Source organism: Struthio camelus, chromosome 3 (assembly GCF_040807025.1).
Source record: "Struthio camelus isolate bStrCam1 chromosome 3, bStrCam1.hap1, whole genome shotgun sequence".
Classification (NCBI taxonomy): Eukaryota; Metazoa; Chordata; class Aves; order Struthioniformes; family Struthionidae; genus Struthio; species Struthio camelus.
Genome location: NC_090944.1, coordinates 18846864 through 18859127, shown reverse-complemented (window position 1 = coordinate 18859127; position 12264 = coordinate 18846864). Strand labels below are relative to the sequence as shown.

Sequence of the window (12264 nt, the reverse complement as noted above, 5' to 3'; positions counted from 1 at the left end):
GAGAAAAGGCAGAATTCATTTGGTTCCTCAAAGCTTCTCAGAAAGCCACTGAAATCAGCAGCATGACTCCTAACATGTGTGGAGTGAGTCAGTTTGTACAACTTCAGCTAGAAATACCAGCGGGACCACGTAAGGGTGGGGGTGGTATGCAGCAATGCTGCAACTGCACATATACGGCCATTTTAGAAAGATGCATTAGAAGTAGTTAGAAACACTGAAATCTTTGAAATGCACTAAGAAAAAAAGCTCCCTCAACTCTAAAGTTTCCCTTTGCAAGTATCTCTAACTACAGTTTGTTCTTGGAGAATTAACTATTCATTTGAAACCTCATACTGATCTCACTTGTAGACTCTTCTCACAGATATTTGCCTCTCTGCTTTAGAAACTCCAAAACTCGAGCTTTTTCTCAAAAAAAATCCAGTACGTTGTTCCCATGCCACACATTACAATATAGAATTAAAATTTCATCTTGACATATCAGTATCATATCAGTAAAACAGACTCTAAAGATAAATTTCAAAATATTCTTGCAGTAAATTAATGAGTTCCGTAGGCTGTAATTATTCCTATTTTCAAGATAACCACTGAGAATTCAGGCTTCTCAGTTAATTCACCTCTTTGATACCTCCTGTTTTGTTCCAGGCCTTTTCCTTAAAAATAAGGAAAAAGAATATACTGACTCCTGAACATCAGTTCTTCAAGATTACTGACTTCAATCATTTGAATAACCGACAATACGCTCTGGACAGGCAATTTTTTCCAGGAAATACCTGCAAGTGAATTACTATTGTTATCTTCTTTTAAATTCTTTTATCAGCTAACTTACATGATCACCTTATAGGCCATACATTCTTCTTCAGCTGTTTGGTGTGAGCATTCATGACGTGGAATTTGCATCGGGAAATAGGTTACATGCTATTGTCTGTGTACTCTTGTTAAATGAGCACAGTAAGTTTTTGAATTGACATCATAAATGGTTCACTTTAAATATATCAGTGCTGAGATTTATTTTTTTAATGAACTAATCTCAAGATAGCAGGTGTCTACTGCAGATTTTAGAAGTGGAAGAATGGTAACAGCATAAAAGTGCCAGTAATAACTCATAAATATATATATACACATATAAAAACTTCCTTACGTAGATGTCAGCATAGAGATTGGATAAAATGTTTGGAATTTTGGCTTTAAATCCCCTTAACCATGCACTTTTCTCACTTCATCCTGCTAAATTTTGTATTTGATTAGATGTGACAACTGCTGCTAAAAATACTGGAGTTTGCGAACTGACAGTATAACTCCACTCTGCACAACAGAGGGCCAAATTCAGCTCCACTCAGAAGATATAAATCCTGAAATACTCTACTGGAGTCAGGAGAGCTAGTTCAGATTTGCGCCCTGTGAGAACAGAAACTGGCTCATGAAGCTGAGCAGTGCAACTCAGCTGGCAGTCTCGTATCAATTTTTCACTTGGGCTGTGCTCCTGCCAACATGTTTTGCAACTTTGCGTCTTTTCGGGTATTGACAAGCTCTGGATTTTATAGGAAGATGAGAGCCTTTTCCATTTCACCCATATTCACTTCCCCTGACCCTTCCATCCAGGAGAAGTGCCTGGACTAGGGATTCACGAGGCCAGTCTGCGTGGGAGCGTTCAGTGCTCAGTAGCTGTGTCACTGAAGCTTCGCACCGCAGACAAAAAGCCCCACAGCTTGCAAAATACACCAGAGCAGCTTCCTGCTGCTACAGAGCATTAGTGCAAATCACTGTTTGCTGTCACCTAGTGAGTCCACTCTCAGGCTTTGTACCAACATTTAGATGAGGCTTGTATCTAAAACTGCTTTCCTTCTTCTTCTTCATTCTTTCTTCCCCACCTGTAGGTGACCAGAAGATACAGTCTGCAGCACTTTACTGCTGCTCTATCGACACAAAAGGCTGTGAGGGGTCATTTTTCCAGTGCCTGATCCTTGTTCTCTAGGAGAAAAAGCCTCCTGGAGCAAGGCACACAGGCAATGTCTCTGCCACACTCACAGTGCAGCCATCTAGCAGCTTCAATCACGGCATACCCAGTCTGCCACCTTGGCTCCCACAGGTAGCGTGCTAACAATCCAGGCATGCGTGGGTCACCAGGGGGAGTATAAATATAATCATGCAGTTCAAGGATCAAGGACCTAACTTCTTGATATCGTCACTCTGTCGGCTCTAGGTGACCTACTTACTGCACAGAGGCAGGCTAAGTAATAACTTAAGTGTTTTTTATACGGAGCAAGTGTCCTGTGCTGGAGAACATATACGGGCCAATAGCATGTCAAAAGGGACAATTTCAGGGTTGTTCACCTCAGAACTGTGTAAAAAAAATGTTTCTCAAGGAAAAGACGGGGGGGGGGGGGGGGGAAGCACTTTAAAATGGCCTTCCACTCATTAAGATTTCCAGCTCGCTCCCTAGTTCCTGCCAGCCCAATCTGAAAGAAAGCCTTTGGGGTTGTTCTGACAGCAAATTAGCAGCTCATGATGTCTGGAATACATTCAAATGTCCCATTGGGATAATGCCATGCTTTCTTTAGTAAAACATCCAATACTAGAAACAGAACTCGGTGGGTTTTACCTTTCCCTACATAATGGATCACAGTTACGTTTTTGAATTTGTTACCGAAGGAGAATGTTGTTAATTCACTGCCACTGCTGTAGTGGTACGTGTATAAGCAGAATCATTATTTGTTACCTTCCTTTCAAATCTATTAATGCTCTCCACAGAAGCTTAAACAAGGTCTCTCAGGACTTGTCAAATGCAAGGGAAGGAATAAACAGAAGCTTTAAGCTTCTACGTACTTAGGAATTGCATACAGTACAAAATGCCTAGCTTCCATAATGGTTTCACAAGCCTCAAAAAGTTCAAAGTGATAAATATAAGTAGCCAGACTGTTCCACAGTTGTCGGCACAATATGGTATCAAAGTCCTATATTAAAATGAACAGCCATCAAAATAGAGGAACGAATTTTCAGTTGTAGCCCACAGGAATTTCTGCATCCAGATCCCATTAATCATCAGAGCTCTGCATGGAGTTCCTTGTACAAAACCTTTAACATTAAGCTTAGTATGGTAAGTTATGACAAGCATGGGACCAGGGCCAAATTCTGCCCTCAGTTATATCTCGGCAATACCATTAACTCTGTCAAGTTGCACAGCCACAGTCAAAGTCAGGTCTGCTCTTTCGTCTAGTATGTAACTATCACTGCACATTGGCTTCAATAGGTCCATTTATATGCTTTAAAAAGAAGCACATAACTAGCGCTCAGATAAGCTGGGAACCAAAATGAAGTTTGAGATGTGTCTTCTTACGCTAGGAAGAGTTCAGCATTTAGATGTCTGCCAGAATACACAGGTCTAACACTATCAGATGAAGAATGTCATGGGATATTTAATTACCAAAATTAGCTGGAGGGATTCCAGTTTTGAGTCCTGACAGAAAAACATGTGAAATATATACTGCATGTTTACATTTTGTGAACAGCTTCTCTTTATTTTATCAGAACTTTTGATTTTTTAGTGCTTCGGAATAAATATATGCTAGTTTAAGGGGGTTTTTTCCCCATTCCAAATAACAGAAGGAACCATTTAAAATATTGTGGTGAGCTTAAAAGAAGAAATCAGATTAGCCTTTCTTCTATAGCTGGCTATATTTGCTACCCAGTTTAGGTAGCCGTTTAATTTCAGAAAAAGATACACACAAAACATTTGACCTTACGAAATATTCACGACTTTATTTCACTTGGCTTCTTTTCACTGGCAGGCGAAAGAAGTGGTTTAAATATAAAGCATGGATTTTACACTACATCTTTACCATACATGGACAACAGTGGAGACACACCTCTTTACACTGCAATCAAGACTTGAAAGCTACAATTTATAATAAGTAACTGCGCACAAAAGGAAGACATTGCATTTGCAGCCCTTACCACAAAGATCCATGCATGGTATTTTCTTGCTGAGTACTCGAGTTAAAGCTCAACCAATGAATCATCTAGTGTTGCTTCTGTAACTTGCGCAGTTTGAAATGTGCTACTTTTTGGCAGCAAATTTCTGATGGCCGAAAAGAATGTAAACCAGATACAGTAAAGCCAGATCAGTGAACTTAATGAGAGGTAAGAGAGCTAGTGCTTCTGGGAGGCATGGAATCTGTGAATTGTGTCAAAAGGGAAATCAGAAATATAAAACCATTGTGACCTGGCATGTTTCCATATGAACTTGTGATATTTATAAGTAAAAAGAGCTCAACAGGAGCAAGTCAACATGGAGATAAAGGCGCATACACATACGTAAATACACACACACACACACACACACACACACACACACACACACACACATATATATCTATGTGCATTCATTCAATGTTAAGATTCCATAAGCCTAAATCAAAATTGTATCTGCTTAGTTTAAGCGCTCATTTGGCACCTAAATTTTAGGCACCTGGTGACACTGAGTTAAGTGCTTAAATTCCCTTTACAGTCAGAAGGAGAAATATAGATGTCTTTGAAGGGCTGCAGAGGGAAAGGATCTGTCCACTTAGACAGACTCTCTTCTGGAAACCTTCAAAGTCACCTATCCTTTTCTGTTGACTACAATAGCAGTTTGCACAGCTACCTTGGAAGAGCTACTTCATTAGATTCGTAAAATATGGGAGCAAGCTGGATGCCTAAGTTAGGCTTGCTGGAGCTCCTGTTGATTTCTGATTGAGATAAGGAAACTAATTAAGCCTTGAACTCCCACTGAGTCCCACTCCCACTCCTACTGCCTGTGCAGTACAAGAAAAGGAAAGTAATTCATGAAATCAAGGTCCAACAAAAATACCACTAATCAGAGGACTATCACAAGGTATAACAGATGTTAGAAGCTCATGGATTCCAAAAGTATTAGAACTGTATCTGCACAATAAGACTATCCACAATCCATGGCAATCACTTCTATGCGGTTACAAGAATTTACATTACCATCTATCAATAGTACTAGCTATCACTAAATTTGTCCAGCATTTTCCCACTGTAAAAGTGTTTTCAGTGGCTTATAACATTACTAAACTTTAACCACTCAAGCCTCCTCAGAATGAATTTTAGCCGCCTTTGACTGAACATTCTTTCAGAACTTCTTAGCCAAAAGACATTAAGGATTTCCAAGAGTTCAGCCAGAAGAAAATACTTATTTTTGTCCATATTAAAAAAAAAAAAAACTGGCAGTTTTTTTCCTTTGAGCGGTTTTACCCCGCTTGTGAAAAGACATTACGTTGGATAGGGAAAGCCCTTTGTGTTAAGAATATGCTTTCAACTCTCCTTAAAAAAAATCTACCCTAAAAAATCTAGGATTAAAGGGCAGGGTAACATGGGTGACACTGTTGTGGGGGTCTACCACAGGCCACCTGATCAGGAAGAAGTCATCGATGAGGCCTTCTACAGACAGCTGGAAGTAGCCTGACGATCACAGGCCCTGGTTCTCACGGGAGACTTCAACCACCCTGACATCTGCTGGGAAGACAGCACAGCTAGACAGAAACAGTCAAAGAGGTTCCTGCAGAGCACTGATGATAATTTCTTGACCCAGGTGGTGGAGATGCCAACGAGGAGAGGTGCATTGCTACACCTTGTACTAACGAACAAAGAAGGTCTAGCTGGAGATGTGAAGGTTGGGGGCAGCCTTGGTTGCAGTGACCATGAGATGGTGGAGTTCAGGATCCTTCGAGGAGGGAGCAGGGCAATGAGTAGGATTGCAACCCCGGACTTGAGGAGAGCTAACTTTGGCCTCTTCAGGGACCTACATAGGGGAATCTCATGGGGTAGGGTCCTAGAAGGAAGAAGGGTCCAAGAAAGCTGGTTCATATTCAAGCATCACCTCCTCCAGGCTCAAGATGGGTGCATCCCCCTGAGTAAGAAGTCCAGCAAAGCGGGCAGGAGACCTGCCTGGATGAGCAAGGAACTGCTGGCAAAACTCCAACAGAAGAAGGAAGTGTACAGAATGTGGCAAAGGGGACAGGCCACTTGGGAGGAATACAGGGATGTTGTCAGAGCGTGCAGGGATGCGACAAGGAAGGCTAAGGCCCAGCTGGAATGAAATCTGGCAAGGGATGTCAAGGACAACAAGAAGGGCTTCTTCAAATACCTCAATAGCAAAAGGAAGACTAGGGAAAACGTGGGCCCGCTGCTGAATGGGGCGGGTGCCCTGGTGACGAAGGATACAGAGAAGGCAGAGTTGCTGAATGCTGCCTTTGCTTCAGTCTTCACTGCTAAGGCCAGCCCTCGGGAATTCCAGACCCTGGGGACAAGAGAGGAAGTCTGGAGAAAGGACGACTCCCCTTTGGCTGAGGAGGATCAGGTTAGAGATCATTTGTGCATAATTGACACCCACAGATCCATGGGCCCCGATGGGATGCATCCACGAGTGCTGAGGGAGCCGGCGGATGTTGTCGCTAGGCCACTCTCCATCCTCTTGGAAAGGTCCTGGAGATCAGGAGAGGTGCCCGAGGACTGGAAGAAAGCCAGTGTCACTCCAGTCTTCACAAAGGGCAAGGAGGAGGAGCCAGGGAACTCCAGGCCTGTCAGCCTCCCCTCCATCCCCGGAAAGGGGATGGAACAGCTCCTCCTGGAGGTCCTCACTAAGCACGTGGAGGACAAGAAGGGGATCAGGAGTAGTCAGCATGGATTCACCAGAGGGAAATCATGCTTGACCAATGTGATAGCCTTCTCTGACGGAATGAGTGGCTGGGTAGATGAGGGCAGAGCAGCAGATGTTGTCTCCCTGGACTTCAGCCAGGCTTTGGACACTGGCTCCCATCACATCCTCCTAGGTAAGCTCAGGAGGTGTGGGCTAGACGAGTGGACAGTGAGGTGGCTTGAGAACTGGCTGGATGGCCGAGCTCAGAGGGTTGTGGTCAGTGGCGCAGAGTCAAGTTGGAGGCCTGTGGCTAGCGGTGTCCCCCAGGGGTCAGTCCTGGGTCCAGTCTTGTTCAATGTATTCATCGATGACCTTGAGGAAGGGACAGAGTGCACCCCCAGCAAGTTTGCTGATGAGACTAAACTGGGGGGAGAGGCTAACACACCAGAAGACTGTGCTGCCATTCCGAGGGACGTGGACAGGCTGGAGAGCTGGGCGGAGAGGAACCACCTGAAGTAGTGCAGGGTCCTGCACCTCAGGAGGAAGAACCCCATGCAGCAGGACAGGCTGGGGGTTGACCTGCTGGAAAGCAGCTCTGCCGAGAAGGCCCTGGCAGTGCTGGTGGACAACAAGTTAAACATGAGGCAGCAATGTGCCCTGGTGGCCAAGAAGGCCACTGGGATCCTGGGGTGCATTAGGCAGAGCGTTGCCAGCAGGTCGAGGGGGGTGATCCTGCCCTTCTACTCAGCCCTGGGGAGGCCACTTCGGGAGTACTGTGTCCAATTCTGGGCTCCCCAGCCCAAGAGAGACATGGCGCTACTGGAGAGAGTCCAGCGGAGGGCTACAGAGATGAGGAGGGGACGGGAGCATCTCTCCTCTGCAGAAAGGCTGAGAGAGCTGGGCCTGTTGAGCCTGGAGAAGAGAAGACTGAGAGGCGATCTCATCAACGTGTACAAGTATCTGAAGGGAGAGTGTCAAGAGGATGAGGCCAGTCTCTTCTCCATGGTGCCCAGCGACAGGACAAGAGGCAACAGGCACAAACTGAACCACAGGCAGTTCCATCTGAACCTGAGAAAACACTTCTTCACTGTGAAGGCGACAGAGCATTGGAACAGGTTGCCCAGAGAGGTGGTGGAGTCTCCTTCACTGGAGATATTCAAAACCCGCCTGGATGTGATCCTGGGCAATATGCTCTAGAGGACGCTGCTTGAGCAGGGAGGTCGGACTAGATGATCTCCAGAGGTCCCTTCCAACCTCAACCATTCTGTGATTCTGTGATTCTGTGATACCCTTACAATGGAATTGATTGTCCTCTGGGGATACTGGTCTCCCTCCGTGACTATAAAGAGCTTCCACAACTAGCTAAGACTAAGCTGATGCTAATTTTTAGCCAGTTCAGGTTAGGTAAGATGGACTACCTATTTGATGTGCCACATAGCTGCAGGTTAGATTAGCCTGTAGAAACTAGCTGCATAGTTAATAGAAAAAGGCAGTCAGTAGATAAGCAGTGGTAATAAATGCAGAGCATGGCAGTTAGGCAATAGCAGTTTGGCTCATAGTTTTGAAGCTCTCAGTTACCTTCTGGAAGGACCTACCCCTCCTCAGAGACCCTCCAGGGCATCTGGGCTCCTCACCCTGCTAATACAGTAAAGGTGCCTAAATCCAGAGAGTGTGAACACCCCCTTAACAAAATATCAATGTGAATTTGCTGATCTAGCTTGAGAAGAGGCACAATCTAAACTGAAAAAGGCACTTTTACACCCAAAGAAGTCTCTATACACTCAAAGATATTAGGGGTGTGGTTGCACCAGCTTAACTTTGTCTATATAACTGGTAAAACTTTCCCATGTCAACAGGGCTTTATCTTCAGGAAATCTAACTGTACAAGGGAATGTGAGTTCAAGGGGGGTCTAAATTACTGTATGACCCTCTTAAATTACAGCCAACCATGAATTTGGCTGTAGTGCTTTGAGTACAGGAAGCATTATAGCCCTGCTTAGCTATGGTTCTGTTTTTGTCAGAGCTCAAGCCTAGCCTACGGAGGGATAGCACAGAGAGCAAAAATATGCAGCAGTTTGTCAGAAGGAAGCCAGACAAAAATTGCCTTCAGTGGCGAAGGATAACAGGGCTCCAGCAATACCTCCCTGGAGTGCCACAAAGTGAATCACCAACTCGGCCGTCAGTTCATTAGCTTTTACCACTGAGGCTTCACTCTTCCCTCACTCGAGCAGGGCAGGCAGGTGTCTCGCTCCTGTCTAGCTGAGAGCCTTTGCCCTCACAACTTGATTTCCTCTTCTGCACAGTCTCTGCTTGAATGCCTAATCCTGTGTTTAGGACACTGTGCTCTGTTGCTATGGAAGTTATTGGGATGTCAGAGATTTAGCATAATGACCTCACTGTAGGGCTAGAGGTGGGGGTAAGGGGGAAGATTAACCGTGAGTGAAGCCAGCGTTGTAAATGTGATTACTTGATTACTAGCATGGATGGAAATATACTCTGAGACCAAAATATAGCCCTAAGAAAAGACCAAAAAGTGGTCTGAGCAGTGTTCTGTCTTTCAGCTTCTCTTTGGATTAGTTTTTCTGAGAGATACAGAGCTTGTGCTCCTACTCTTTCAGGTTTCCCAAGACATTACTGTTCCTTCCTTCCTCCCATCCAGCCCCTCACACACTTCCCAAACCAACTACTCTTGTAGGTGTGGTAAAGCAAGTTAAATTCTAGAGGACTTTTGCATGGCCAAGACATCAGTTTCCCTTCTTCGTTGTTGGAGTCTGCTGTTTAAGCCCTTATTGATTGTCTTGATTTGTAGAAGTGACGTCTCTAAGTCCCTATCTTGTTTGGTAATTTTCACTCTAAATCTCAGCTCAAATCGCCTCATGATAAATCCCTTTGCCTCATCATTCTCACCCCATCTGCTCTCCCTGAGGAGACCTTTATTTTCCATCTTCCAAGCTCATCTCTTCGAACAGTAAGGATGCTGTCAGTTGCTGTGAAGATTTGTAGGGCACTAAATCTTATACTTTAAACCTTTAAATACATTTATCCAGGTAAAATATTTTGAAGCAAATATATAAGCTCTGAAGGTTCACTAGCATACGGCATAATGATTAAAGCAGCCAGATACCAATGATTTTCGTTTTCCTCATTATCATTATTTTAACAATATAAAATCTACTTTCCACGTATCAGTTTACTTGAAAAAACATTTTAGTTAGTTTATCCCTCATCAGTTTGATCATTCTTATTACTAGAGTAATGGCTGAACGCAAAAGTCATAAATTGCACTGTTAAATACCCTACAGCACGGATTCTACCCTGGTTTGTCTACAAGAACTTTTCTGATTAAGCTTTCTTTCAGAGTAAATACAGCATCAGACTTACCAATTTTATTCTTTTCGTATGTCAGGCCTCATTAGTCACCAGAGAAGTACAGATTGCAAAAAATAGCTAAGGCTTTTTTCTAGATTGCGTTTTCCTGAGTCTCCTGAGTTTTGTTTCACGGATGAATTACAACACTATTTGATTCTTTGCTCATCCAACTTCATTTGTCCATTGTCTATGTATAATATGAATCATTCACAGAATTTGCACACCAGGATTCCTGCCTACTGTAAGCTTTTAATATCTGCCACTCTTTCAAAACACAACTGACAATTTTTTTTCCAAACAGACTACACTTTTATTTCATTTTTCATCAGTTAGGAATGAGCGAATTCTGAGATTTTCTGATAAACATGACAGAAGCGTCAAGCCTGTATTACCATTCCCCTACCATGCAGCTGGGCCCTGGCAGGGTTAACAATGACAGGAAAATACAGAGAAGAAATCACAGGAATCTGTGATAGAAAGTGACTATGAAATCATCCAGTCCATCTTTTGCAAATATAAGCCTGTTCCCTACAGTATATCAGTGTACTAGTGCTTTAAATGATCTTTTTTGTAAATGAGGAGGAAGCATCTAGAGTTAACAACAGATGTGACCCCAGAAGGAGGAATAGGTGGCTTAAGGGTAGGCCTGTGCAACAGCCTTGCTGAAGGATGGCCAGAGCCCCTCACTGAGACTAGCTAATTACAAGTGGATTACTGTGTCCTGAAACGTACAGGCTTTCTCAGTATATTTGTTCTCAATCTTCTCTCCCTTTGGGAGGAGCACTGGCATGTTAGCTTATTCCAGTTTCTGAAATACACTCTTATTTCCAGCTTGGACCTTTCTTGAAGCTGTCAAATTTTGCTGTTAATTACAAGTTGTTCTTCCTTGAGGGACAAATTCAGCAGCACGGCTGTATGGCATAAGAATGAACCCACTGACTTTGGCTCCTTTAGTACTTCAGTTCAACTTCTTCTTTACAGACATCTTCTCTATTGCAGAACTGAGGTAATAAGAGCTACCAAATTTAACTGCACAACACAACTCATGTGCGGTGAAATAAATGTGGTAAACCACCAATGATTCATCATTTACTTATTGCAGAAAACAAACAGGTTTTCTTCTGAGTCACATACATGCTGAGAATTTTTTCCTTCTCAAGCAAAACAGAAAACATTGTTATTTCAAGGCTGGGTGAAAAAAGTTCAGATAAAATAAGAACTCCGTGAATCTTTGTTCAAATCTGGAACCTGAACATAAACTTATTTGATGTTCTGAGATGTTTAGGAATTTCGTTTTCCACCCCACGATGCTGCAGGGCAATAGCATGTTGTGCAACTGGAGGCCACAGAGGGTGGTGGAGTATGAATATGCTGGGATCCCTATGGAGGTCATGAGAAACCCTTTTGCCCTTTCCACTTCTGCTTTTGGAGAATCTGAGTGTGTTTTTAATAACAATGCAAACATGTTACATTCAGAACTGACCTGAGATCTGAGTCCTTGTGAAATCTGTCCACTTGGTAATCAAATGCCAGTAAAGGAGATCATCTGCTTCTTTAAAAGAAGGAAAGACTCATTGAGCTTGGTTCTGATTGTCAGTCAGGTTATTTAACCATTTCCTGGGTCACACTGGAGAGAGATAATAGCACAGGAAGGAAAAAATATTAAAAACTAAATAAAAGGACAAGTGGAATAGCTGTTAAAAAAATTGCATTTAGCCAGGATTTTAGCGAGTTAGGAATATAAACTGTGTTAGGTTTTTTTGCAGTAGAAAAGTACCATTTCAGACATACATGCTGTGGACTTCAGACTATGAGTTGCGTATGCATTTTTTCCCTTTTGCTTAAGACACTTGCACGTCTCTTGCTCGCCACGTACTTCAATATTAAGTAGAGATGAGTGTGTTGCACTAAAGAGGTGGGTGATGCACATCACCAAGAGAAATTCAATATGGGTTTTGCAGAGGAAGATTACGAAGAAAAGCAGCTAACATTGTCAACAAGTTCATACAAGAAATCCTTGAAAAATGATGGGCTCCCAAACACCATCTGAGATTCAGGAACTGTTTCAGTGGCACCTTCAGGATAAATATTGTTGTCAATATCCAAGTCTACAATAGAAGTGCCATAGTCTAAGCTATAACTCTGCCAGCACATGGCTGTTTCTTAAAGGTGTAAATAAATTAATAAATTGTGTCTTTTGGAGTGCATTAGCTTAAGCACTGGACAAGCTGTTTGCCTCTACAGATACCATAGAAAAG

At 43.1% G+C, this 12264-nt stretch overlaps 1 long non-coding RNA gene across 50 annotated transcripts in view; it reads right to left on the bottom strand.

The window, feature by feature from the left end:
• Positions 1-12264, bottom strand: part of LOC104149902 (uncharacterized) — a 132230-nt gene that overhangs the window by 66947 nt on the left and 53019 nt on the right. For 49 of the 50 annotated variants that reach the window (XR_011139998.1, XR_011140009.1, XR_011139999.1 and 46 more), the window contains one exon: positions 11490-11633. This is a non-coding gene — a long non-coding RNA (uncharacterized lncRNA). Of the gene's footprint in view, positions 1-10234; positions 11634-12264 lie in introns of those variants that run through there. The other variant, XR_011140028.1, reaches the window with a different exon arrangement.